The following is a 26,898-nucleotide window of genomic DNA, read 5'->3' as shown; positions in this document are numbered from 1 at the left end:
CCTCTGGTCTCCTCCCTGCAGGTGGCAATGCCAGCCCTGCTGCCCATGCTTTGCTGCAGTGGAAGCCATGGTAAGGCCAGCTTAATGCCCTGAGATCCCTTCATGCACCTCCGGAGTTCCTCAGTCTGAGAGGGGTTCCCTCATCTCAGAAGGGACTCTCCATCTTGGAGAGGTTCCTTCTCAGTGAGGTCCTTCCATCTCAGAGGGTTCCCTCCATCTCCGAGGATTCCCTCCATCACAGAGGGTTACCTCCATCACAGAGGGGTCCCTCCATCTCAGAGGGGTCCTTCCCTCTCAGAGGATTCCCTCCATCACAGAGGGTTACCTCCATCACAGAGGGGTCCCTCCATCTCAGAGGGGTCCTTCCCTCTCAGAGGGGTCCTTCTCAGTGGGGTCTCTCCCTCTCAGAGGGTTACCTCCATCTCAGAGGGTTCCCTCCATCTCCAAGGATTCCCTCCATCTCAGAGGGGTCCCTCCATCACAGAGGGGTCCCTCCATCTCAGAGGGGTCCTTCCATCTCAGAGGGGTCCTTCCATCTCAGAGGGGTCCTTCCATCTTGGAGGGGTCCTTCTCAGTGGGGTCTCTCCCTCTCAGAGGGTTCCCTCCCACTCAGAGGGTTCCCTCCATCTCAGAGAGTTTCCTCCCTCTCAGAGGGTTCCCTCCATCTCAGAGGGTTCCCTCCATCTCTGAGGATTCCCTCCATCTCAGAGGGTTCCCTCTCAGAGGATTCCCTCCATCTCAGAGGGTTCCCTCCATCTCTGAGGATTCCCTCCATCTCAGAGGGTTCCCTCCATCTCTGAGGATTCCCTCCATCTCAGAGGGTTCCCTCTCTGAGGATTCCCTCCATCTCAGAGGGTTCCCTCCATCTCTGAGGATTCCCTCCATCTCAGAGGGTTCCCTCCATCTCTGAGGATTCCCTCCATCTCAGAGAGTTTCCTCCCTCTCAGAGGGTTCCCTCCATCTCAGAGGGTTCCCTCCATCTCTGAGGATTCCCTCCATCTCAGAGAGTTCCCTCCATCTCTGAGGATTCCCTCCATCTCAGAGAGTTTCCTCCCTCTCAGAGGGTTCCCTCCATCTCAGGGTTCCCACTTTCTCAGAGGGTTCCATATCAGTGGTTCCGTCTCTGTGGGGATCCTCCTGTCAGATGGTTCCTCCATCTCAGGGGTGCTCTCCCTCTCAGAGGGGCTGTCCTCGTGGGCCACAGTGCCCACCCTGCAGCCTTCCCTGAAAAGATCCTTGATGAGGCACCCAGTAGCTTCTGTCTCCTGAGAATTCAGCATCCTCTCCACCCTGGTGTCAGAGAAGAAGGTGGGGCTGACCAGTGGGTGGTTTGTCTCAGAAATATGCCATGATCATTGTCAGAATTCCGGCAGTGCCTGAAACTTCTAAACTGGAAGAGGATCCTGCCCACTCAGCTCCCTGCAGAGGGGCCATGATGGACTTGGGTGGAGCAGACCCTGCGAGAGGCTGGGGAGCCTGGGAGGATCCCCTGGAGGAGGAGGCTGAGAGAGAAGCCTGGAGGAGGCCTCTGCACCGTGAGGCTGCTGGCAGGACCACCTTGGAGCTGCTCTGAGCTCTGGATGAGGTCCTGTTTCACGTCGCCACAAAGTGGCTACACATGCTGTGTCTCTTTCCGGAGTGCATCAGCCGGAAAAGCTTAACGCCTGGTGGTCCGTGACCTTCCTCCTTCCTCTCTGATGACAACTGGCAGCCCCCGGAGTATGCTCTGAAGTGGTCTCCATCCTCCTTCCAGCCTGCTCAGAGGGTATTCAACGTGCACGTCCCACTTCTCCTGTACTAAGAGAATCCCAGTGCTTTTGAGGACAGCATTGTACACAGATTTTTTAAAAAGACAAACCTGAATTTCCCAGCATCCCTTGCAACCAGCACTGCTCATGTGACCCATTTGCCTCCAGGCGGATCAGAAGGAGTTTTCGGGGATTCCTGGGGACTTCCGGCTTTTCTGACCAGGGGCTCCCTGTTCCTCTTGGTTACCCTCTTCTACTTCCGTGCCCCCCTCTTTCTCTTCCTCCTGCTCTTTCTTCTTCTTCCTCTTCCTCTGGAGAAAGTAGATGTGAGGCAGGAGCTGGAGCATCCATTTTGTGACCATGGGGCATTTGTGAGTGAGTAATAGAAAACTAAGACTCAAGATGTGAGACAATCACACACGGAAGTGCTGCTCCAGCCCTGCTGCCCACCAAGCACTCCTGGTGGTCAGGCCCCTTCATAGGGTCTCTGTTAGGTTCACCTTGACACCATTCCCAGCTGGCACAGGAAGGCACTTGTCTCAATCTCGGTAGAACAAACCTCCATATATGAAAATAACTTCTCCCTGGGTTTCAATAAAACCCAACAAGCAGTCTACTCAGTTCTTCTCACATGCCTAGAGCAGAATGAACTCTGGGAAGGGGCTGGGTGTGCTGGGGAGATAAATCTCACCTGGAACCTTCAAGGCACAACATACACAGCAGGACCATTCACCTTCAGGAAAATACCCGGACACAGGAACTGTAGACAGAGGGGCGGGAATCCACAAGGAACATCCAGAACCCTCACTGGGAAAGGCCAGCAAAATTACCACTAAATCAGTCCCGTTAAGAGAAGCCACGCCTGTGTTTCCTTCCTCCGTAGTGTATTCAATTCAATTCATCCCAAATTCCAACTATCAGAGAGAACTAGTAAAGGTTATGTTCCTCTACAGCTGTGGACCTGCACAAGGCTAATTGACGTTTATTCAGAAATCTTTGGGGAAACAGAAAAACCCTGAAGGACCTTATTATGCAAAGAACCAATTACTTCCAAATTGTTTGGGTGCTAAGGGCGGGTTAGTACAGCATCCGTCCACAGAGGCTGCTGTTCGTGAAGTAAACGGACAAGCTGCATGTTCTGTCCAGCTCAGTAATCCTGCTTCCCATACATGTATCCTTATGGGAAATCTGTGACAAAACAGCAACCTGCTTACATCCAGCCTGCACGTCAGATGAGCACCTGCTTGTTCCTGTTTTTGCTCTATTTCCTTTTGTGTCTCTTTCTGCTTGGTTACTTCCTGCATCCTAGGAAACAAAGCCTACTGTAGCTAATTCCTAATAAGAAGTAACATGAGTGCAGACGTCATGTGGGAAGTTAATCTTTTTAGCTCAGCCCCAGAGTGTCCTCAGGATTCCCATCCTGCAGTTCTTAGCCAGACTCACATCAAAGGCAAATTCATTGCTGGTGAAGTGGAGACAGGTGGACAGAACTGCTTTGGATCCTTGAGGAATAAAAGGACATTGCTCAAAATGGCCAATCTATGACAGATTTGTTATCTCAAGTTCTTCAAAAACAGCTACCACCTAAGTATTACGGGCTAATTACCCAACGTTTGAGTTGAGTGGGGCAAGCCAGCTGCCCTTTGTCACACATCCCCAGTCCAGGGGGTGCTATGAAGTCAGAGTCTTGGTCTGATACATGGGACCAAGAATCGCTGTGAGCTATTGCTACTATCCTGTACCCAAAAGGGCAGTGACTAGTCCTACAAATGACAAAGAACTGAGTAGCAGCGCCTCTGACAAAAACGGACAAAGGGCAAAGACACCATTTGTGCAGATGGGAAACAGGAACTGGTGGTGGACTTTTCCCAGGCCAAGTTTATGGAGGAAAATTGTCCTTGGACACGATTTGTCTTAGAAGGGTGTGGTTCCCCAGAATGCCAGGGTGCCAGGAGAGGGGTATCAGAAACTGTCCCCATCTCTCATACAGAGGTCTGTTCCTTGGGACTCAGATTTCTGACCCTGATCATGTTGGGACCTTCCTCCGCAACTGCCCATGTCATGTCAGAGCTCACGTGGAAGGCAGTGCCAGCCACAGCACACGCTGCTGCCCAGGGTCAGCCTGTGTGTTCTCTGTGCCCTGCTATTCCCTCTCCCTCAGCCCTCAGCTCCACTGCCCAGGGTCAGCCTGTGTGTGCTCCGGGCCCTGCTCTTCCCTCTCCCCCGGCCCTCGGCTCCGCTGCCCAGGGTCAGCCTGTGTGTGCTCCGGGCCCTGCTCTTCCCTCTCCCCCGGCCCTCGGCTCCGCTGCCCAGGGTCAGCCTGTGTGTGCTCCGGGCCCTGCTCTTCCCTCTCCCCCGGCCCTCAGCTCCACTGCCCAGGGTCAGCCTGTGTGTGCTCCGGGCCCTGCTCTTCCCTCTCCCCCGGCCCTCGGCTCCGCTGCCCAGGGTCAGCCTGTGTGTGCTCCGGGCCCTGCTCTTCCCTCTCCCCCGGCCCTCGGCTCCGCTGCCCAGGGTCAGCCTGTGTGTGCTCCGGGCCCTGCTCTTCCCTCTCCCCCGGCCCTCGGCTCCGGTGCCCAGGGTCAGCCTGTGTGTGCTCCGGGCCCTGCTCTTCCCTCTCCCCCGGCCCTCGGCTCCGCTGCCCAGGGTCAGCCTGTGTGTGCTCCGGGCCCTGCTCTTCCCTCTCCCCCGGCCCTCGGCTCCGCTGCCCAGGGTCAGCCTGTGTGTGCTCCGGGCCCTGCTCTTCCCTCTCCCCCGGCCCTCGGCTCCGCTGCCCAGGGTCAGCCTGTGTGTGCTCCGGGCCCTGCTCTTCCCTCTCCCCCGGCCCTCGGCTCCGCTGCCCAGGGTCAGCCTGTGTGTGCTCCGGGCCCTGCTCTTCCCTCTCCCCCGGCCCTCGGCTCCGCTGCCCAGGGTCAGCCTGTGTGTGCTCCGGGCCCTGCTCTTCCCTCTCCCCCGGCCCTCGGCTCCGCTGCCCAGGGTCAGCCTGTGTGTGCTCCGGGCCCTGCTCTTCCCTCTCCCCCGGCCCTCGGCTCCGCTGCCCAGGGTCAGCCTGTGTGTGCTCCGGGCCCTGCTCTTCCCGCTCCCTCAGCCACCTTTGTGACCACTCTGGGTGCCTTGCATGGTGCTGCTGTACACTTGTCTCAGATGGAGGTCACTCTCGGGACGTTTGGAGCTGACCAGAGGTTTATCTAGCCCTTGTTTCAATCTCTTTGTTTTTATACCTGAGAAAACTGGGGCCCAAAGAGGTGAAATGATTTGTTCAATGTCGTGGAATGGGAGGATGGGAAAGCCAAGTCTGGAGCCCCGTCTCCCAGAGCCCATGGCAGCGGCTTGTCCCTATGTCACTTTATGTCAGGTGCACCTTAGAACACAAGGGTAGAGGTGGGCTCCCTTCTTCACAGGGTTTGGAGAAACTTGTCCAGAATGAAAGGTTGTTCTCAGTGGGGCCCTGTTAACAACATAATTATATGATTTTAAATCTCCTATGTACACACACACACACACACACACACAATGGAATATTATTCAGGCTTAAAAAGGAAGGAAACCCTGACAGCCGCTTTACCGCGGATGAACTTGAGGACACTGTGCTAAGGGAAATAAGCAATAACGAAAGGACACACACCTCGAGACCACTCACAGGCAGGTCCTAGAGGGGTCAAGTTTGCAGAGACTAAGAGCAGCCGTGGCTGCGGGGCTGTGGGGAGCCAAATGAGGACCTGTCATTTGGTGGGGGCAGAGTTCTGGTTTTGCAAGAGGACAGAGTTCAGGAGACCCGCTGCTCAGAGTACAAACGTGCTCCCCACCATGGAGCGATTCACTGAAAATGGTTAGGAGAGGAAATGTTAGGTGATATATTTTTATCACAATTAAAAAAAAAAAAAAGAAATAATGTTCCTTAGAACACAGCCTCTCCTGCGTGTGGTGCCCAGCCCTGGGGAGCTGGATGTCTCCTCTAAGTCGGCTGCAGAGACACATAGCATGGAACACAGTGAACATTCCTTTCTCTCCCCAAATGTCACCAAGAGAAATATTTTGTATCACTTTCCCCGTTTCTGGATCTGCTAGGAAGAAATGAAGTCTAAGACCTCTCTGCCCCGTAATATATCTGGGACAACTAATTAAAGTCCACCGAGAGCCTTTTGGACAGGTGGTTCCACTACTTTAATTAAGTATATCCACTGGGCTGCTGGAACCATCCAGGGGACACAACAGACGTCTTCCGCGCTCAGAAGGAATCTCCAGTCACTCACTATCTGCCGTGTCAGTATCAGGCCCCTTGTGAATTTTACTCTGTTCAGTTTAGCAGTTTATTCATATTTTGTCAGGTTATATTTCTCAGTCATCTTCAAATATGTAAAGAGGCATTTTAAGGAACTAGGAGGTGCTTTTCCACAGGTGTGAGGATTCCCGTCAGGATGAGCTGCCCAGTGGCCAGTAATTCCACTTAGATATTTTTCCGACTTGGCCGGTTGCAGGTGGGGTTTCCTCCAAGCGTTCTCTGCTGCCTCTCTGATCTGTCCCTTTTTTCCCGTCTTCAAACCCTGACCCTCACGCCCCATTCCCTCTGCCGTCCCTGCTACCAAATCGCTCTTCCTGAAACACTGCTTCTCAACGCCCTCACGCAGCCACAGGCGGAGCCCTGGGGGCCCTGACCTCCCACCTGGGCTCCCACTCGTGGTCCCCAGGGACCTCTCCAGACCTGCCACCTCCGTGCTTCCTGATCATCAGAGCCTGGTTCGCATGTTATGTGTCTGCCCAGGGCAGATGAAGACACGTACCCACACAGAAGTACACGGTGTTCACAGCAACGGCCGTCATTACAGCCCCAACCTGACGGGTGGCCGCACGTGGCATAGTCACACCATGAATGCGTCCTCAGCAATAAAATGGAAAGAATAGGTTCAGCCACCCCCAGTTCGCCCCCTCCCCCCTCTGGCCGTCTGTGACCGTGGCAGAGCTGGGTCCTGCAGGTGCACCTGCCCCAGGTCCCCTCCCCTCCTGGGACATCACTTACCTTCCTTCCTCCTCTGTGAGACCAAGTCAGTCCTCAAGGCCAGACTGAACCCCACATTCTCCCCTCTCTGGCATCAGCCTGACACTCACCTTCCTCTGCTTCTGGGAGCACTCAGGCCTCTCAGGGAACAAAGCCCATCTACTCAGGCATGGGAGCCATCAGGTACAGTCAAGGGGTGTTTCTTTATGTCCCTAAACACACCTGGTAGAAGACTCAAGACACAAGGGAACCCCATTTACCAGCGGTCACCTGCTGACACTTGTAAGCAGCCTGTGGGCTGGGCACTGGCTGGGCACTGATGGAGCACTCTGAGGCTCAGATCCCAGATGGTGCACACCGTCCCTCACCTCCACCTGCATGTCACAGCCTCCAGGTGGGATCACCTGGTCTGTTCTCCTGCACCCCGCCAAGTGGAACCCGCTGCTTTCTGAAGCAGCCTATTCCATTCCAGAAAGCTCAAGCTGATGGGAAGCTGTCCCTATCTGGAGTCTGTTGTCATGATATGACCCTCAGTGCCTGGTAGAGTGAGCCCCTCTCCCCCAAGGGTCCTTCCTAACCCTGAGTTTTCACTCCCTTAGTGCAAATTTATTAAATGCCTTGCCCTGGCACTCCCACTGGGAGAGCAGTGCAGCTCACAAAGAGCTGGACGCTGCTGAGCGGAAGCAGCCCCCCACTGCCGGACTACCAAGCCCCCCACCGAAAACACCTGCTATAGCTCCTCCTTCCTGTCCTAAGAAAATCAGAACTTCTGGAACTGAATTCAGGGCTTCCCGGGCACCGGTGGCACCATCTTGGCAGACACCTGCCATGTTTCAGACTGGTGACTCTTCACGTGTCCTTTTGCCCGGCATCTGGAATCCACGCACAACAGACCCCTCTGCTCTCCCACTCATCTTACTCAGCATGGAGATGTTGACTTTCTAAAACTTACCCACATCATGCCCATTATCAGTTAAAATAACAGAAACTTGGTCTGCTATGATTTAAGCAGCTGGCCTGACCTACAGTGGCGTGTGTCGAGTGCGTTACCCTGTTGTCAAGGCTGCCTTCAGTCCCCTCCTCCTCCAGCCCCAGCAGCCACGAATCTACTTTCTGTCTCTGTGAATCTGACCCCTCGGAGCACCGTGTAAGATGGACTCATAGAGTATTTGTCTTTCTGTGACCGTACCATTTCACTTCACATAGCATCTGTGAAGGTTGTCTTATTACAGGATGTGACAGGATGTCCTTCTTTTTAAAATGGAAGAATATTCCATTGTATGTGAAAACCACTTTTTGATTATCCACTCATCCACCAATGGTCACCTGTGTTACTTTGGCCAGTTGGCTATCGTGAATGAGGCTGCGTGAACATGGGGGAAGCATCTGAGACCCCGCTCTCATGCCACTATGTGCCCACACTGGCACTGCTGGGTCACCCGGTAGCTGTTTTTAATTTTCCGAGCAGCAGCCATTCAGGCTCCTATGCCATTTACATTCTTACCAGCAGTACACAAACCTCCCAATGTCTCTGTTTCCTCGCCAACATTCCCCGCTCTTTGTCTTTTTGATAGGTGAGGTGACGACTCGCTGTGGCTCTGATTTTCATCTGAGGATCAGGAACAGTGACCATCTCTGGTGTTCATTTGGCCTTTTGAATATTATCTTGGAAGAAATGTGCGTTCCAGTTCTTTGTCTGTTTTTCAAGTTGCTTTCATTATTGTTTTTGAGTTGTAAAGGCTCCTGGGTGTGTGTGTTCTGGATATTAGCCCCGGGCAGATACGTGGCTTCTGAGCACCGGTGGCCTCCTCACTCTGAGTACAGACACTTTGATGCACAGACGTCTTTAAGTCCCCCGGGAGCCTATTGTCTGTTTCTACTTTTGCTGCCTGTGCGTTTGGTGTCATATCCGAAAGATCGCCGACAAAGCTGATGTCGCGAAGCTTCCCCCACGTTCTCTTCTTGGAGTCCCACCTGGCTGCATCTCACACATGTACATTTGTTCCATTCTGGGTTGATCTCTGCGTATGGCCTGAGATAGGGACACGGTTCCATTCTTTTGCAGGTGCAGATCCAGTTTTTCAGCACAATTTGTGAAAAGCCTGTCCTTCCCCTGCTGAGTGGCCTTGGCACCCTCGTCGTGGGTCATTTGATCATCCACTTGAGGACTTTTTTCAGAACAATATCCATTTTCTCTGTCTGCCTTTGCCCCAAGACCCCACTGTCACAGAATTTGTCACTGTACTTTTTTAAAATTAGGAAGCATGAGACCTCTACCACTGGTCATTTGCAAGATTGCTTTGGCTGAAAGGGGTTGCTTGAGATTCCATGTGAACTTTAGGATGGATTTTTCCATGTCTGCAAACCACAGTAGGGTTTGGACCGGACTGCATTGAATCTACAGATTGCTTTGGATAATATTGACATGGTAGCAATATTGTCTCCCAGTCCACTTGCTCTCATTTACGTGTGTTCGGCAGCGCTTTCTAGCTTCCCATGTAATTTTAACATTCTGTTTGCAAGTCTTTTACCTCCTTGGTTAAGTTTATTTTTCCCCAAAGATTATTTTTTAAAAAACAAACCTATTGCATCTAAGCACCAGGGAGTTTTTCTTCCCTCTCCTTTTCTTAGCCAATGTAAAGTATAAACAACTGCTAAGTGGCATTTAATTGCTCCTTTTTAAGAAATGGCATTGCATGTCATCATAGCGCAGTAATTGCATTATTGTCAGCTAATTCAAAGTGGGCTCATTCAGATCCCAGCCCAAGCCAGAACCACTAGGGACCAAGAAGACACATTCTCTAAAGACAGACTTCCACTTGGAAGACTGGCCATGTGACCAGCACCCACACTGGACTGAAGGTGAAGGGTCACACTTCCCAGCACAGACTGTTACAGGGACCCGGGGAAGCAGCAAGTGACTCCCACCCGTATGACATCGGTCTTTGGCGTGAACTAGGAGCAATTACATCTCAAGTAAGCCAGCTCAAGGGCGTGACTTACAAGTGGCCCCATTGTTCATGGGCGTTGCGTGGCTCCGAAACATCGCACCCCTCCTCTCTGCCAAGAAGCAAGCACAGGTTTGTGCAGTTGGGTTTGCCTGCCAGGCTTACCTCGGGGAACCCAGCCACAGCCCAGGGAAGGCCCCAAGGCTGGGCCCAGCATATCAAAAGAAGTCAGTGGCTGAGACTGACACCTGCCCAGAGCAAGCAGGACACCCTGACAGCTGAGTCCTGCACATTTGGAAACTCCCTCCCAACACTGACACTGTCACAGCAAAGCCTGGCCTTAATGGCAGTGCAGTGGTCCCAGAGCATCCCCTTTCATACTGGGACCTGCTCTCCGACCTCACTTGTATGGTCCAGCAGACTCACTGCGGCCAAGCTCCCCACAGGACAAGGTGGAGAGAGGAGCCCTTCTCCTCGGCATGGACCAGGTGATGTACAGCAGGGTGCTCAGGAGTCATCACAAAAGCAGCTTGGTGTGTCTTCACAGTGCCCTGGGGAGTGGACGGGGGGCAAGGCTCCGGCCTCCTGAGCAGCCAAGCATGGCCCTGCCAGGCTGCCGGCCACACAGCAGCACGAAGGACAGAAGATCCCATCCTTCTCTCTCCCCAGGAGTTGCCCCAGCCCTGGGGAGGCACTGGCATCACCAGGTCAGCAAAACAGCAGTGAAGGGCCCCTGACTTCCATGGAACAGACTCAGCAAACAACAGCAAAAATAATTTAAGTGAGCTGGCCCCAGAGCCCAGCTCCCAGCACAGGCATTGCAGGCACTCACCGCTCACCCAAAGGTCTGGCCAAGGGTGGCTTGGAGATCTGACTCACCGGCTGCTGACCTGAGAAGTGCCCAAGATCCCGGGCAACTTTGTGAACTATAGGGCTCAGATAAGGTACACATATTCCTATGTTGGGCGAGAGGGAGAAATGGAAAATTATTTTTAATTTTGTTTAGCAATGATGATGTGCATACACCTTCCTAAATCAGCTATGTTTACAAACACCTGGATTTATCATTCTGTGGCCCCACTGACCTGTCTGGAGGTATTCAGAGCAGGTACAGCCAGATCTGCCAGGCTCAGGAAGCCAAGAGCTGTCCCTGGGGCAGTGAGTAAACCCTGCTTGGGCCGTAGTCCTGTCAGGCAGGCCAAGCAGCTCCATGTGGTCCACCCACACTAGTGCAGTCCACATGCTCAAGGAAAACAGAGAACGTGAGGATGCGGATAGAGAAAGAAGGCTGAGCAGGGCCCCAGGCCAAGACAAGGCAGGTGGAAAGGTGCAGGGCCGGCACAGCCAGCTCACAGATGTGCTGGCTCTCAGGGGAGCTGAGTCCCAAACCTGCCCTTTCTGTACCCATCCCATGTGCCCCACCACTCCAGCTGCCCCACCATCCCCTGGCTGCCTATGGGGCTCAACAGACTTCAGATGGTCTAGTACAAATTAAATATGTACTTCTCGCCTCAACTGACTGATTTTCCCATTCCATCCCTGAGATGTTTTGAGAGGAATTAATTTATTATTCAGTAAATATCTGCCAATAACCTACAGCACTATTCAGAATACTGGGACTGAACAGTCTTCCTGGAGCATCTGTGCTAGTGAGAGGGATGGAAATACAGGTAGACAAAGAGGGGCTGTCTAGTCTGCCCGAGGGTGACGAGAGCTGAGGAGGAATCGTGCAGGAGGGAGACAGGAGGCGGCTCCAGGGGGATGCTCTGCGAGGGGCCGAGGGGCCGAGAGGCCAGGGCAGAAGCAGGAAGAGCAAGAGAGAGGACGCCCGTCCCTTCGGGCTGGCCACAGGTCCTTACCACCCATAGACACTGATGTCTTTCATTTCTGGAGGCTGAAGTCAAAGATCAAGGCTGTGCAGACTGTGTGCCTGGTTCGTGGTGGGGGGCTACGTGCTGCACCCTCGCCTGAGGAGAGAAAGAGAAAATGAGCCCTCTGGGGTCCCCAGTGGGCACTGATTCTATTGCGAGGGCTGCACCCTGTGTCCTCATGGCCCCTAACACATCACACGTGAATTTGGGGCACAGCAACATCCTGTCTGCAGCATCTTCTGACCTTCTATGTTCTGTGCAGACACCTCTCCCCTCCCGTGTCCAGCAGCGGGACAGTGGTTCCCCGAGGGTACACTCTGCTCACGGCCGCACCCTGCAGCTCTGCACATCTGGATCGGCTGTGGTCAACGCTCACTATTTGTTGAACAGATAGACCGCAGCTGGACACAAAGCTTATTCTTTGCTTCCTCACCAAACATTATTCCCATCCTGGGTCGGAAGACGTCCGGTGTTTCGTTGTTGTGTCGTTCACCTGCTGCGCTGGAGAGAAAGTGCAGACACACCTTTCTTACAGGAGAAATCCCATCACTCAGCTTGGGAGCAATATGAGGGAGACAAATTCAAGGCAGAGGGGAAGCCCATCATCTTTTGACACTGAGGAGAGGCTCCATGGGAAGATGCATCTTAGAATGCAAAATGCAAAGAAAATCAGCAAAGGATTGCATGGTGTGCAGCAGAAGAGACGAGGAAGGTGGAAGGAGAGAAACCATATTCCTGTGTGAGACACCTGAGAGGAAGCCCGGACTCCATCCTGGAGATGGCTTCAGGAAGTGTCACACTCAGAATTATAAACGAAAATGAGCAAGAACACTTCAATTATTTTATGTAACCTAAAATAGATAATAAAATCATCAGGCGAGTTCATATTTATGTTTTTCTCTTTTAAAACTGTAAGATAATTACAAGTAATCTACCAACCTCTTCCCTGCTCAAAATGAGTAAGAACTGGGGAGCATTGCGGGTGGCAGAAAGACTGGACTGGAAAGGGATTTAAAAGCAAAGGCACATGAGGTCTAAGTCCAGTTTGTGGTGTCTGCCAATAGTTGACGGCAGATGGAGAACACAGTTGTTTCTGTGCCAACAACGGGCCAGCGAGAGCTCTGAGGAAAACACATCGCAGCCTTCCCTCTGCAGTACAGGTGACGGGAGTCCCGGGGTCTAAGGGGACTCAATACTGGGTGTTTATCTGACGGCTTCTCCGAGGCCCTGCCTCACACCCATCCCATAACCTGCTCCTGCAGGGAGGACCCAGCCCTGCGTCGTTGGGAGGTGAGTGAGCAGGGGACCAGCTGGTGTCTGGGGACCCTGACCTTCTGAGCATGTAGGCACCCTGCTGAGAGTGGCCTGCGGTGAGCCCCGTGCAGAGGGGGCGCAGAGCTGCCTGTACACACCCTGGGACAGAGCCGACCTACATGAGAGTGTGTGTGAACATGTGCATGTGTGATTGTGGGTTTGTGTGAGTGTACGTGAGTGTGTGTGTGGTGGGGTGAGGGTGTGTGAGTGTGTATGAGAGTGTGAGTGTGTATGAGCGTGAGCGTGTGTGAGTGAGAATGCACAGACCACTTGCAAGGGCCTGGCAGGCACAGAGCGAGGGCCCTACACATCTGTGTGCGGTTGAAGGGGCAGTGCAGAGGTCTGATGGTGTGACATGGGAGACGGAGGGTCAGGAAACACAGAGTCAGGGACAGGAGAAAAGGGTGTTCACGGAACAGGGACTGGGCCACAGCGGGGCAGGTGGGGGACCTCAGAGGAAGGTGGAGAGAGACCTGGGAGGCCCCGGGTGGCTGTGGTGCCCACAGGGGTCCCAGCTACTCCCCTTAGGACTCTGCTCCCTTAGGGTTGGCCAAGTCCTCTGAGTCCATTCCCTGGGAACTGTCACATCTCTGCTCAAGGGGACTCCTAAAAAGTCCATAGGGCCCTTTGGCCTCTCACACCTGGGAGCCAGTCAGACACAGGGCAGTCGGCCAACACAGCCGTCCCCACTGCAACCCGTGGCAGTTGTGACTGGACAGAGATCAGGGGGCCCCTGCATCTCCAGGCTATCCACCATGTCTCTAAAAACCCACCGGTACAGCTTCATTCGTATTTTGTCTGTCCTATACATGCACGGTTTTTCACTGGGGCCTCATCTAAGGGGAACTCATCATGGCCTCCCTCAGCCCCTGCCCATGGACCTGTCCTAGGGCTCTGACCCTGGATGGACACACACCATCTGTCCATCTGCAGCCTGGACATTGTCCTTCCTTGCTCCTTCTTCTGTCCTTCCTGTCCCCACTGCCAGCTCTGCTGGTTTTATCTCTAAAACGCATCTCAACTCTCTCCTCCTCCCAGTCTCACACCTGGGCCTAATGCCACAGAGCCTGGTTGTCCCTGTGCTGGGCCACCCCACAGGCTCCCAACCTGTCCCCACAGTGTCCTCCTCTCACCTGCCTCCTGCAGAGACCCCCACCCACCCTTCCTGTTACACAACACCAACATTTATGGCAGCCCCAATATTGGCAATTCCATTTGGTTTGACCCATAAAAAGTTGGGAAGCCATCGCTGAAGTCCTACCTGGAGTCCTCGCAGCTCCTGTCTGCCGGGCTGCTCGGCCACTCAGCCCGGCCTGTCCCTCCACACTCCCCAGCAATGCCAAACCTGTAGTTTCCAGAACATTCTGAACATGTAGTCTTGGGTGTGACTTGGCTATGCAGCCCTGGGGGACCTGGCCACACCCCTGTCCTCTCACGCATCCTTGAGTCTCAACCCAGCCACTACCTCCTCTGGAAAGCCTTCCCTGGCCAACCCAAGTCCACAGAAGCCAGCAGCCCTGCTCCGAAAACACCTGGGAATGGCAGTGTGCTGACTGCCTATTTCTCTTTACAGCTCCTGTGCTGGGCCTAGAACAGCGGTTCTCAACCTGTGGGTCGCAACCCCTTTGGACTGTATTAAAGGTATGCGGCATTAGGAAGGTTGAGAACCACTGGCCTAGAACTTCCAGAGCAGAGCTTTTCAGATCTCCATCACCTGGAACCTAGTAGCCCTTAGTTAATATTCACTGAATGACTCACAGGGAGTGTTGGCTAGGACTTATTCACACTAGCATGGAAGTGACTGATATTCACCTTTTCCTGAGAGTAACTTTTGATGGGGGAGTGGAAGGGAAAATCCCAGGGCCATATGCAGGAGGAGCAAAGGAAGCAGCCCTGTCTGGAAAGGGATGGGCCCCGGGAGGAGGGGGTCCAAGGCCCTGCAACCCCAGCTGTGCTTCTGAAGGCCAGCTTGGTCTGCACAATTCCTAAATGGCCAGGTCGGAGGGGCATTGCGGCTCCTGTTTAAACAGGTGAGGGGAACTTAGGAGAGTTTCTAAATGAAAACCTTCCCGAAGCGAGTGAGAAGCTTGAAAACTCAGAGCATCTCAATGCGGAGTCCCAGGTTAGCAGAGTCTTGAGTGCCTATAGCTTGGAACCGCTTCACAGAAAACCTCGGCCCGCTCCTGCCCCCGCTGCCCAGCACACGGCATTTCACACAGACTAATTAACAAATAGCAGGGCAATTAAGTCACGCGGCCAAGCATGGTGTTTTCTTAACTTCTCACAAATGCCGTGGAGCAAGTGAAATTTGGGAGCCACACCAACGGCCCGCGGCAGTGGGGCTGCCATTCCCGGGAGCAGGACTCACCTAAAAGTCACAGCCCAGATTCACAGTCACGTCCAGCTGCCTCCCCTCCCACTCTAGCCTTACAGCCCCCTTGTCAACATCCATGTCCTGCTTTTCCATCCCTGGGTCTTGCTCCATGTACCTCAAGCTCCTACAGACCCCCCCGTCTGGGTTCAGCTGCCTACAATCTGCCTGGGTATGGCCATCCCTCCATCCCCAGATGGCTGCAGATACACAGGGCTCTGGGTCCCTGTCTGGACCATCGCAAACACAGTTACCTTCTCCCCTGCCCACCAAGCTTCCCTCCGCATGGGGCTGCCTCCTGGGTCTCTGTCCTCTTGTCTCTGCAGGCACACAGACCCACCTGCCCCCTGCCCAAGTGCCAGAGAGGCACCCACCCAATGTCCAGATGAGCAGGTCCACATCTGCCCCCGACTTGTGACAGCCACTTGCAGAATTGAGATGTCCTAGAGTTCAGATGCTTACAGAGGTGAGGCAGCAAGGGCTCTGTCCTAGGACTTGTTCCAGAAGCAGGTTGTCCCTCTGTGAGGGGGACTTCAGCTGCAGCATGGTATCCACAGCACAGTGGTGGGGCCACTGGCCAGACAGCATGGCCACCCGGGAGCCACACCTGCTGCTGGCCGTAATCATGGTCCTGCTGACCTCTGGTCACCCGACAAAGCTCGTTCAAATCCACTCAGCCACAGACAAGCACTCCACTTAAAACCGTGCCTAACAAGCAGACTCGTGACAGGTGCTGCTGCTGCGTGGCGCCCAGTGTGGCCGAAGTTGTCTTTATCCAAGACAACAAAAACTCTCACAAGAGGAAAAAGAGGTGAGATGTGGAAATAAAAGGGGTAGAACAGACATCAGGGTGCCCAGTATGAGCAGCCACAGAGACTAGAATCCATTCCCTCAAAGCCAGCTCAGAAAGGATCCTAACACACATGTGCTCACACATGCACATGCATGCACACATGCACACCTGCACACACATGCACATACCTGCACACATGCACACCTGCACATACCTGCACACACCTGCACATACCTGCACACACCTGCACACACATGCACGTGCCTGCACACACCTGCACACATGCACACACATGCACGTGCCTGCACGCATATGCACATACCTGCACACACATGCACACATGCACACACATGCACGTGCCTGCACACACATGCACACACCCGCACACACATGCATATGCCTGCACACACATGCACACACCCACACCCACATGCACATGCCTGCACACGCCTGCACACGCCTGCACACATGCACACACATGCACATACCTGCACACACCTGCACACATGCACACCTGCACACACATTCACATCTGCACATTGCACATGCCTGCACACACGTGCACACCTGCACACACATGCACATGCCTGCACACATGCACACACCTGCACACGCATGCACACCTACCCACCTGCACATACACACAGTTGCTTCCTGCGGCAGTTTGGTGACCCCTTCTGACATGGAAGTACTACTTGGCACTTTTAACCGTCTCCCTGACAAGTTTCTAGAGCTGAGTACGACCCACCTAAAAGTTCATGTCAGACAAGTGAGCCCCCGCCATGTATTTTATTTAACACAACAAGCTCTTTCTTTTCTAGAAATGTTATCTGTATATTAGTTCAAGGCATACGAAGGAACGAGGGTAGCCACTCAACAGTCTCAGGGACATCACATCGCTGGTTTGCGTGGCACCCCAAGGCGTGAGAGACAGGAGGGCTGCCACAGGGAGGGAGTTGGAGGTACATGCACCGTAGGTGGGGAAAATGGAGATCCCCGGGGGAAGAGTGACTGCTCCTCACACCTTCTAGTCACTGCAGGGGAAATATGGAGGGTTTATTCCTACCAGGATTAGCCTGGGAGAGGTGATGGTGTCCTTTAGGGCCACCTGACACCTCTGTGAACTGGACACAAGTGCTGCAGGAGGGCCGGGGGGCCCTGGAGGTGTCTCAGCTCCTGAGACTGCCACAAGCCTCACCCCCACTGCATCCCCAATCCTCCTGCGGGCTGAAGTGTGCCCACGCCACACAGAGCATGTGCTGAGATCAGAGAGGCCACACCTGCAGTGACAGAGAGGTGCCCTGTGCTCTCAGCATCCAGCCCCAGTCGCGCCCATTGTGACACCCATGTTTAAGCCATGAGAATCTTGCAGTTAAGTGCCCATTCGCTGGCTGGCCTTGTGTCACTGGGGAAGCTGCTGCATCTCAGAAAGTTCCTCAGTAATTGTCCTCTCTGGGCCAAGTGTGCTGTTCGTACAAACCATTACTTGTGTTGGAAGAGGCACTGGCTTCACAGTGAGTCAGGTTTTGACTTAGACAGAACAGTCCCCTACCCTGAAAACAGGGCCTGGGCTGCACTGTACCAGTCTCCATTGCACTCTGCGACACTGGACTGTGGCAGCTGCACTGCGCCGCACCACACCACACAGGGCTGTGCAGCTCCCCCACCGCGCCACGCTACCCTGCGCTGTGCCACACTGAGCTACAGTGTACAACTCCACATTGTACTAACCTACACTACGTGACTGTAAGCTTACTGTGCCCCGCGCTACCCCACACTGTTGCACTGCACCCCAGCACGCTGCTAAGTATACTACACAATGCCATCCCGCGCTAAGCTTGTCTCTCAATGTCTTGCGAAGAGGAAGATTCAGTCTCGGCCTGGGTGCGTGTGGTTTGAGGCAGCCTTCGCTCCTCCATATGCCCAGTCTACAGGCCAGAGTCACAGTGAGCAGACCAGCATGCGCAGACGCCTGGAGGAACAGGAGGGTTCCACAGCAGAACCTGCCGGCACGAGCTGAGGACATGGGAATTCACAGAGCATTCCAGGTAACCCTCTAGTCGAAATGACTACCTAACTGACCCCCTTTGCTCATTTCCTCTTGCTCTTCAAAAATATTTGAGAACAGCTAGAAAGGTATGAGTCCTGTTTTTATAACTCTCAGATGGCCGTGGCAATCCCGGTCTGACTGCCTGCCTCCGGATCAGCTGTCCTGACCTCCAGCCCGCAGGTGTGCATGGGGTGTGGCAGTTCCCTGGGCTGCCCCAACAAAGGGCCACACACTGGGTGGCTGAAAAAAGCAGACTTTGGTTCTCTCCCAGCTCTGCGGTGGCAGGGCCCTCCAGCCTGGTCAGACTCTCCAGGTGGCAGTGGTGCCTTAGTCCTTGGCGTCCTGGGCTTGTAGCTGTGGTCACGTTTCCTTCCACGTCCACGTTGTATTGTCTCCTTATAAGGACTCACCCAATTGCCTCACCATGACCTGCTATGTCTGCAAAGACCCTGTCCCCAAATGTCACAGTCGGTCACAGTCACAGGTACTGGAGTTAGGACATCAGCATAGTTGCAAGGGACACGGTTCAGCTCATAACACCGAGTCATTATTCCTGCAGCGCCTTCATCCTGCCCCCAGCAGTACCATGGCCAGAATGGGATGTGTCCTTGGCAGCCCGTGGGGGTGAGGAAGATACCCTTGGCTTTCCTGGGCAGGAAGGAAGTGGAGGCAGCAGCAGCGTGTCCACTGTGGCGGGTCTGCATCCCCTCGGATGTCCCTCATCTCCACTTATCGCAGTGGCCCCTGTGGAGAAAGAGCCAGAGGGCTCAAGACCCAGGTGAAGTGTGAGGAACTGGGTGGGGCTGACAGGACCCTTCACGCACCAGCTCAGGAAAGCTGAGACCAGGCTGAGAGCAGAGCAGAAGCCACGTCCTGGAGCCCAGTGTCCCAGTACCAGCCCAGTACCATCCCAGTACCATCTCAGTACTGGCCTGGGGTTCCAGCAGGTTAGATGTCTGCAAGGATTTGGGTTTTTTTGCGCACAGCCGTCCCACCAACAGAGCTTCTGGGGGACAGCAGTCCGAGAATGGGAAGTAGGGTGTCTTACATTGCCGGGAGCGGCCTGGGGACCTGCACCCTTCCTGCACAGGGACATGGGCAGTGATGACCTGAGTTTCCAGCAAGTGCGATCAGCTGCAGCAGCCCATGGCAGTGGGGGTGGGGGTGGTGGTGAATGAAGCAGGGGTGGCCCTGCCTTTCTGGTGCTCTGTTCCGTGTCCACACAGCTAGAAAGGGCGGTCACACTACGTCCCTAAGTCCTGAAAGCTGCAGGAAGCCTGGGGTCCAGTGACAGCAGTGACTCACTTCTAAGTAGCAGACGCATTTTGGGCCAGTCACAGGTGCCTGATTGGAAGATGAGGTGGATGGGCAGCACTTTCAAAGCAAACTGCTTTTGGGATAAGGACTTGCTGTGCTGGAGGCTGAGGCTGGGGAGGTTCACCCTGGATTCAGACAGACCAAAGAGAAACCGAGGAGCCCACGGTAGCTGTGGCATGCCATTATTTAACTCATGGAGGCCAGCAGGCAGGCACAGGGACACTCACCTTCATCCATCTGGTGGGGCCCAGAGGACGTCTGTACAGATGGAGAGCCCCAGGGCCTTATGCCACAACAGCGGCTCCAAATCGAGCGCTGATGACGATGCCTTAAGGTAACAGGCACCTGTGGCTTAATCACGGTCACTCAGAACAGTCTGGCTCCTCGTGGCCTTCAGGAGAGATAGCTTAATTGACTGATCTTCCCACAAGACCCCCTCCACTGCAAGACCACTTCAGGCTGAAAAACAAGTAAAACTGGCCAGACTCCGGGTCACACCGCTAATCCTACTACTCTGGGAAGCTGAGGCAGGAAAATCACTTGAGCCCAGAAGTTTGAGGTCACTGTGAACTAGGCTGACACCATAGCACTCCAGCCTGGGCACAGAGTGAGACTCTGCCTCAAAAAACAAAACAAACTACCGAGTAAAACTAAAAGACAGTGGGCATCACTGTATTGGGGGCACAGGGCAGGATGTCCAGATGGTGGTCTCCAAGGAAACAGCATTTCTCTGAAGCTGGAGGGCACACATGGACCCAAACCAATGCCAGGGCCCCAGCCAGCCTGAGCTCCTGGTGAACATAAAGTTGCAGAAGGGTTGGACCCAGGCTCTCCTGTGCACGGTGCAGGGTGGGGTGGGGGGTGCTGACGGGGCAAAGCAGGTCTACTGACAAGACGGATAGTCCTTCTGTGCTCCACTGGCCACCAGCAGCCTGTGAATTTTGGGCACCCTCACCTACCGACACTGCAGAATGGTTCCACCTGCACAAGGGGGACGTGTGCTGGGAAAACGAACCACCTGCAGGGCCTTGCTGGGCTCTGCTGTCCTGATGCCCAGGAGCAGGTCCCACTAGCCACATTCTTGCTGTGGTGGGGACCCGGTCTCCTGGTCAGCACAGTGGGAGCAGTGCTGTCACACTCACTCGCTGTGTGATGTGGTAGCATCAGACAATGCCGCACAGGTGTTCAGCAGAGAATCCGTGGCCTGAGAGAGCCAGAAGTCACCACAGGCACTCAGGACCTACAGCGCTCCTCCTGCAGCTCACGCGCAGCCAGCGGCACGTCAGCCCCAAGGCTTTTTTCTTGGCAGACAGCTTTCAGGTCCAGATTCCATCACTTCTGCTCTCATGGAGGCCACCCCAGCCCCTTGAGCTCTCAAGTCACCTGGTGAGTATGTGGTTTCCTCCCAGCGTGAGCACTCAGGTGGCCGTCTGGCTGGATGCTGACTATTAGTAGTAGTTGGGTCTCTCTAGAGAGCAGAGCAGATTGGGAAGTACAGAGATCAACACAGCCAGACTCCTGCTTCCTGGGGGAGAATGGCTCAACGTGGGGTCCAAGGGTCCAAGTGTCAGTGCCACCAGGGGCCTTTGTGACATGGGCCAATTCCTAGTCACAAAAGACCTGGCATCTGTGTGGGACTTAAGGAAATCCGCATTTTAAGAACACTCCCCCCATAAAATTCTTGGACAAACCAGAATACTGGGAGCTTCGTGCTAGCAGAGGAAATTGGCTATAAATGTCTATGTGAGAAGAAATGATCTAAACCACATTTTCCCCATTGCACTCCCAGCTACCTGCTCATCTCCAGGGAGGTCCTGCAGCCTTGAGGGTCCCAGTCCTCACCTGAGCAGGAGGTGATGGACAATGGGTGATGACCCTTGCAGGGGAGGCAACCAGCCCTTGAGAGCCGTGGGCAGCCGCGGACCTGCAGAAGCCAGGATGCCTGGGATGCGGGCAGAGGCAGTCTTTGTTACGCAGCTGGGCCAGCAGGGCGGGACAGGTGCGTGCCAGGGCTGTGGAGCCACCCTGGAAGCAAATATTTATTCCAGTCACAGGGTACAGATAAGATTCATGTGGCTCTCAGATAAATGGAATCTGACCTCCTCCTGCCGCCCTTGGCCCCACCTCGGTTTGCTGACCCTTCCCAGGCTACCTTGACAGCCTAGAACAGGGGGAGCTGATTGCCACCCCACCCCAGGCACAGCAGTTACACCCCCCAGTGCCTGCTTCTGTGAATACCTTGGCTGGGGCAACAGGGCAGGTGGCGCAGCCGTGGTCTCTCCTGCCCATGCACTGGCCAGATGCCCCTATGGACAATGGGCTCCACTCATCTAAAGCGGGACCTTCCTTGGTGGTACCATCTCCCAGCCTCTCTGACCTTCCCTCCCCTCCCCTCCCCTGCCTCCCCACAGCTCCAGCCTCTCCTCTGCCCACCCCTCCTCTGAGTGTTGTAAGCACTGGATCCCACCCCAGCTTCCACTAAATTTATTTTCAATCCAAACCTCTCTTGCTAGTCCCTCCCCTGAACAGTGGGGACCGACCTGTTGAATGTGTGTAGCCGTCACCTCTGGATCATGGCACTCTCCACAGGGCACACGTGGGCACAGTCCCCCACCCCGCAGGCTGCACCACCCTGGCCTCCAGCTCAGGTCCCCTACCCTCCACTCACCACCCTTGCTCCTGTCAGGGACCAAGACACTCTCCCCTCTCGAGTCCTCACACCCAGATGGTGCCTGGCTGTCCCAGGTCACACCTGCAGCTGGCGGCTTCTCTGCACGGCGTGGATCCGGGCCCCAGAGTCACACCACCTACTCCTGACTGGCCCCCACAACCATCACCCAGTTACATTTAACACATGAACGGGATGTTCCTTTAAAAGCCCACACTGCTTGAGAGACAAGGGGTGGGGTCCCCAACAGTGGGACAGTGGGGAGGACATGCCGCCCCCACACCAGGGACGCATTAGATGGACGCTGGGACCCATACATGGGGCCTGAGCACCCCGCTGTGAATGGGCTGACCTGGTGACAGAGGACCCGGCTCCCAGGCACGCCCTGTCCTGGCCCTCACTCTCTGGATGGCCTCTTCTCCTCCCGCAGAGCCGTGGGCTGAGCTGGAGACCCTGGTCCCCCACAGTGCCATGAGTCACTACCGGTTCCAGTAGTTCATCCCCAGGGCTCACAGGGAAACTGAAGAAAGAACAATCACAGCACAGGGCGCAGAGGTCACGGGGACAGTGGGGAGGAGGAGGACGACCTCCAGCCCGAGACTCAGGGGCAGATGTCCCCTAGTGCGGTGCCGGCAGCTGCATTAAGACGATGTTTTTATGATGTTTCAGGACTCAGGGCTACCCCTGCACAAAAACAAATAAAACCCCCGGCGTGGTGTTGCCAGAGCAATGCCCAGATTCCACATCAAGTGGAGTCCTGCACATGGGCAGATCGGGGCTCCCTGGCGGGTGTGGCTGGGAGTCACCACCAGCACCTCCCCACCCATGAGTCATGTCAGTACAATGCAGGGAAAGAGTCACAACCGTCAAGACCCTCCTTCCCGTGCTGCCTCCCCCAGCTCCAAGCCGTGAGGGCAGCGGCTTTCCATTCAGCTGTAAGAATACAGACAAATCCCAGTTATCTGGATAACCCAAAAGGTTTTCCAAAAGGAAACCTGAAATAACCAGAATGTTCTACATTGAATTCGTAGAACCCAGAGACAACTCATTACAGAACAAGCTGGCATTCCAGATTTATCTGAAAACAAAACAAACAAAAATACCTGCAAACGCTGTCCCCCAGGCCCAGACTGGCTCATGCTTTGACCCCTAGAAGAGCAATAAAGAATAAAGTTATTCTTTCAGCGTCCCCCTAAGGCCTGGCTGATCCCCTGGCATCCTCAGTGAATCTGTCTTGTACCTCATTTTCTCCCAAGGGGTCACCAGTGAATACCCTCTACCTTGCCCTAGTTGGCTAGCACCCTGGTGCCTGTCTGGGTGACGTTTCTTAGACCACACTCTCCCTGGGGACCCTGAATGTGCCTGGTCACAGGTTTAAAAAAGACACCACAACGTTCACTTGTTGCCATCCTACAAATGTGTGGGCCTGTCGTGCAGGGGCTCTGCCGTCTGCTGCCCCCACTCTGAGATCAGAAAGATGGAGACACCCAGATTCCTGTGTCTGGGGCTTTCTTGTGAGTACTCAATGAGTGCTCACGTAAAGAAATTAGCACAGAGCGTTCCCACGGCAAGGACTTCAAGGATTCTGTTATCACCATCACGGATGTACTGTCCCAAGTTACAACCAGAAGAATTAGAGTTCATTCTGACCCTCCCCAGGTCAAACTGCCATAGAATTCCAAAGAAATGAAATTTGAATAAATATGTAAAGATGGAGTCTTGGAATTGTTGCCTGGTGCTTTAAGATCTAATGTTTGTAAGGAAACATGTACACAAAAGTTAAGAGGGGGTCGGGGGCAAAGATGCCCTGGACACGTAAATAAAGGCAGTGTCTCTGTCCAAGAAAAACAGTTTGCTTCCCTTGATACTGGGAGACTATTCCTTCTCTTTTTTCTTCCACCATCCTCCCTGGCTCTCCTACGGGCATGTGACGGAGAAAGGGCTATATCCAGGGCTAACCCAAGCTGCTTATGTTAGCAGTGTTCTGGGGGAGACCCAAAAGAAAGAAGCTTACAGAATTGCGCCCTATCTGCTTATGGAACCAGACAGATAAAAATATCTTTCTAACTATTCACTATCAAACCCAGCAGAGATCAAATGTTCACCGTAACAGATCTCTTGGGGCCCATCAGGTTAAGTCCAATGGTGCAGAACTTGGTTCCATTAAATGCTGCGACTGCATATATTTTCTGAAGATCCGTTTTCTATAAGCTTCAAAATTAACATCTAAGAGTCACTTCACATCAAAAGTTGTTTCTTTTTAGAATTGAAGGAAAAAAATCAATAGATGCAACATAAAAATATAAAATTTGTTGGTTTCGTATTGGTATTGCCCACATGGGAAACAACTGCACCCGTACGTGAGAGAAAAACTGTATTTCAAAGAGGGAGGAGGAGGAAAAGGGAACGGGGGGAGGGGGATTGGGGTGCTCTCACCTAACAGGCACAGTGTAGGGGTACAGGGCACTCCTCTGGGTGAAGGGCCCAACTATAACTTGAACTTTACCTAACAAGCACAAACAATGTAACCTAGTCATTTTACACCCTCATGTTAATCTGAAGTTCTTTTAACTGATAAAATGTCCTTTAGAGAATTATAATAAAGTTTTTTAAAACCTCCTTAAAAATATATATAAAATTTGTGTACATCAAAATCCAACATTTTGAAAAAGTAAACAGGAATCTGGACAAAATGCTCACAGCACGTGTAATAAAGAAAGGTGAGTGCACGAGACTGAAAAGCTCACAGAAATAATCACTAAGACGAAGACAGAAAAATTGTCTCGGTGCCTGTGGCTCAAGTGGCTAAGGCGCCAGCCACCTACACCAGAGCTGGTGGGTTCGAATCCAACCCGGGCCTGCCAAACAACAATGACAACCGCAACCAAAAAATGGTCAGGCCTTGTGATGGGCATCTACAGTCCCAGCTACGTGGGAGGCTGAGGCAAGAGAATCACTTGAGCTCAGGAGTTTGAGGTTGCTGTGAGCTGTGATGCCACAGTACTCTACTCAGGGTGACAGAGTGACTACGTTGACAGAAAAGGAAATAAAAATGGCTAATAAAGTTAATTCCATTACATAAAAGAAGTACAAACAAAACACCAGGATGGTGCTTTTGCCTATCCAGTCCAGGAGGCATGTTAGGAGTGGGCGTGCAGCACGGCAGATGGGTGGGTTTGCTGGTGGGATAGTTCATTTACCCTTTCTGCAAAATACTGTGATAGTATCCGTCATAGACTTTTAAAACACATTCCTATACTTGGGCACACTCAGCTACTTCGAGGCATCTACCACAATGAAGCAATGAAAAGTTGTTCAAAAAAATGCGATGTTCTGTTGACAAAGAGGCATCAAAACCTTGTTTGTAATAGCAAAAGTTTGAAACCAAACTAAAAATCCACACCACAAATATTATTCAACCATTTTTAAATCCTGCTTATAAAGAATCTTTAAGACTACAGGAAATTCATTTGATGACACCAGACGTAAAAAAAGAAGGGTACTAAACTTCCGCTGGCTGTTAAGTTCAACCATTTACAAACGCATGCAGAGAAAGGGCTGGGAGGGTGCCTTAGGTTGTCAGAGTGTTAATTACTATGAACTTGGTTTTATTCCTTTTTCTCACTTTTTAAACATGATTGTATTCTCAAAATAGTCAATAATTACTTTATCTGATTTGTACAATAATTAAAGGGTTTTTAAAGCTACAATATTACACATTAACTCTAAATGTCCTAAGGTGCTGTTATTCGGTAGTGTCCAAGCAGCGATGGGAATGAATCCTCCTTCTCTACATGCATACAGGGAAAATCCAACATTAGTAAGCATCCAGAGAGGTGGGTGGTCCCAGGTGCTGGGGACGCAGGAGGCCCCGCCATCGGCCCCCTCCCCATCAATGCCCACCCAGTCTGGCACCAATGCACCCCCTTAGGTAGCTGGGGTGCTTGTCTGTCTGCTCCTGTCCCTATGCAAGACAGGGAGAGTGCCTCACCTCTCTTGGTGCTTCCAGTCCCTAGCGGGGCTCCTGGAGTGTAGTAAACACTCAAAGAATAAGTGAATATGTGGCCTTCAGTGGGCACGAGCTAACTCCTGGTTGAATGTCTGAGCAAACTGTCAGGACCATAACCAGGGCAGCTAAAGGGGGCCGACGGGCAATCATGATCTCCAGCTGAGCTATTGCTGAGTAAGGAGTTCATAACACATATCTCGGGACAGGGTGAGCCTCCAGCAGCAACCGGGGATACAGAAGCCCCTTCTCCCTCCCTCACAGTTCCAGGTTACCTCCCCTCTCTACCCTACACACCGGCTCACAGGGTCAGCAGGCTGCCCCTTGGGCTTCATGGGGCACACTCACGCCAGCAAGAAGCTGAAACCCTCCACATGGTCAGGTACCATCTTCCCTGGGAGGACAGAGGCAGGATGAGGAGATGTCCCTCAGGGCCACACAGCAAAGCCCCTCCGACTCCAAAGCCGGTCAGCAGAGAGGCTGACACAGAAGGAGCAAATGGTGACCACAGCAGTCAGCAACATGACAGTCACCAGCCTCCTCCTCTCTCTCCAGAGATCCCCGTCTCTCCCCAGAGAACCACTGCTCCAGCAGTCTTTGGGGGTTTAGGGAGCCCATGGCTCCCTGAAATGAAGAATTCTATATAGAATTAGAAATTTAGGCACATAGGCAGATGATAATATTTTAAGTCTATTGTAGAAAAAGCAAGACCATGATTATCAAATTCCTACCCCACATAAAATTTAGAAAACAAGAAATGAAAAAGCGAGCTCTCATTCCCTTGCTGATTAAACCGAGGAAAGATACTGACACACAGTG

Source organism: Nycticebus coucang, chromosome 11, assembly GCF_027406575.1.
Source record: "Nycticebus coucang isolate mNycCou1 chromosome 11, mNycCou1.pri, whole genome shotgun sequence".
Taxonomy (NCBI): Eukaryota; Metazoa; Chordata; class Mammalia; order Primates; family Lorisidae; genus Nycticebus; species Nycticebus coucang.
Note: the sequence above shows the minus strand (reverse complement) of the source record.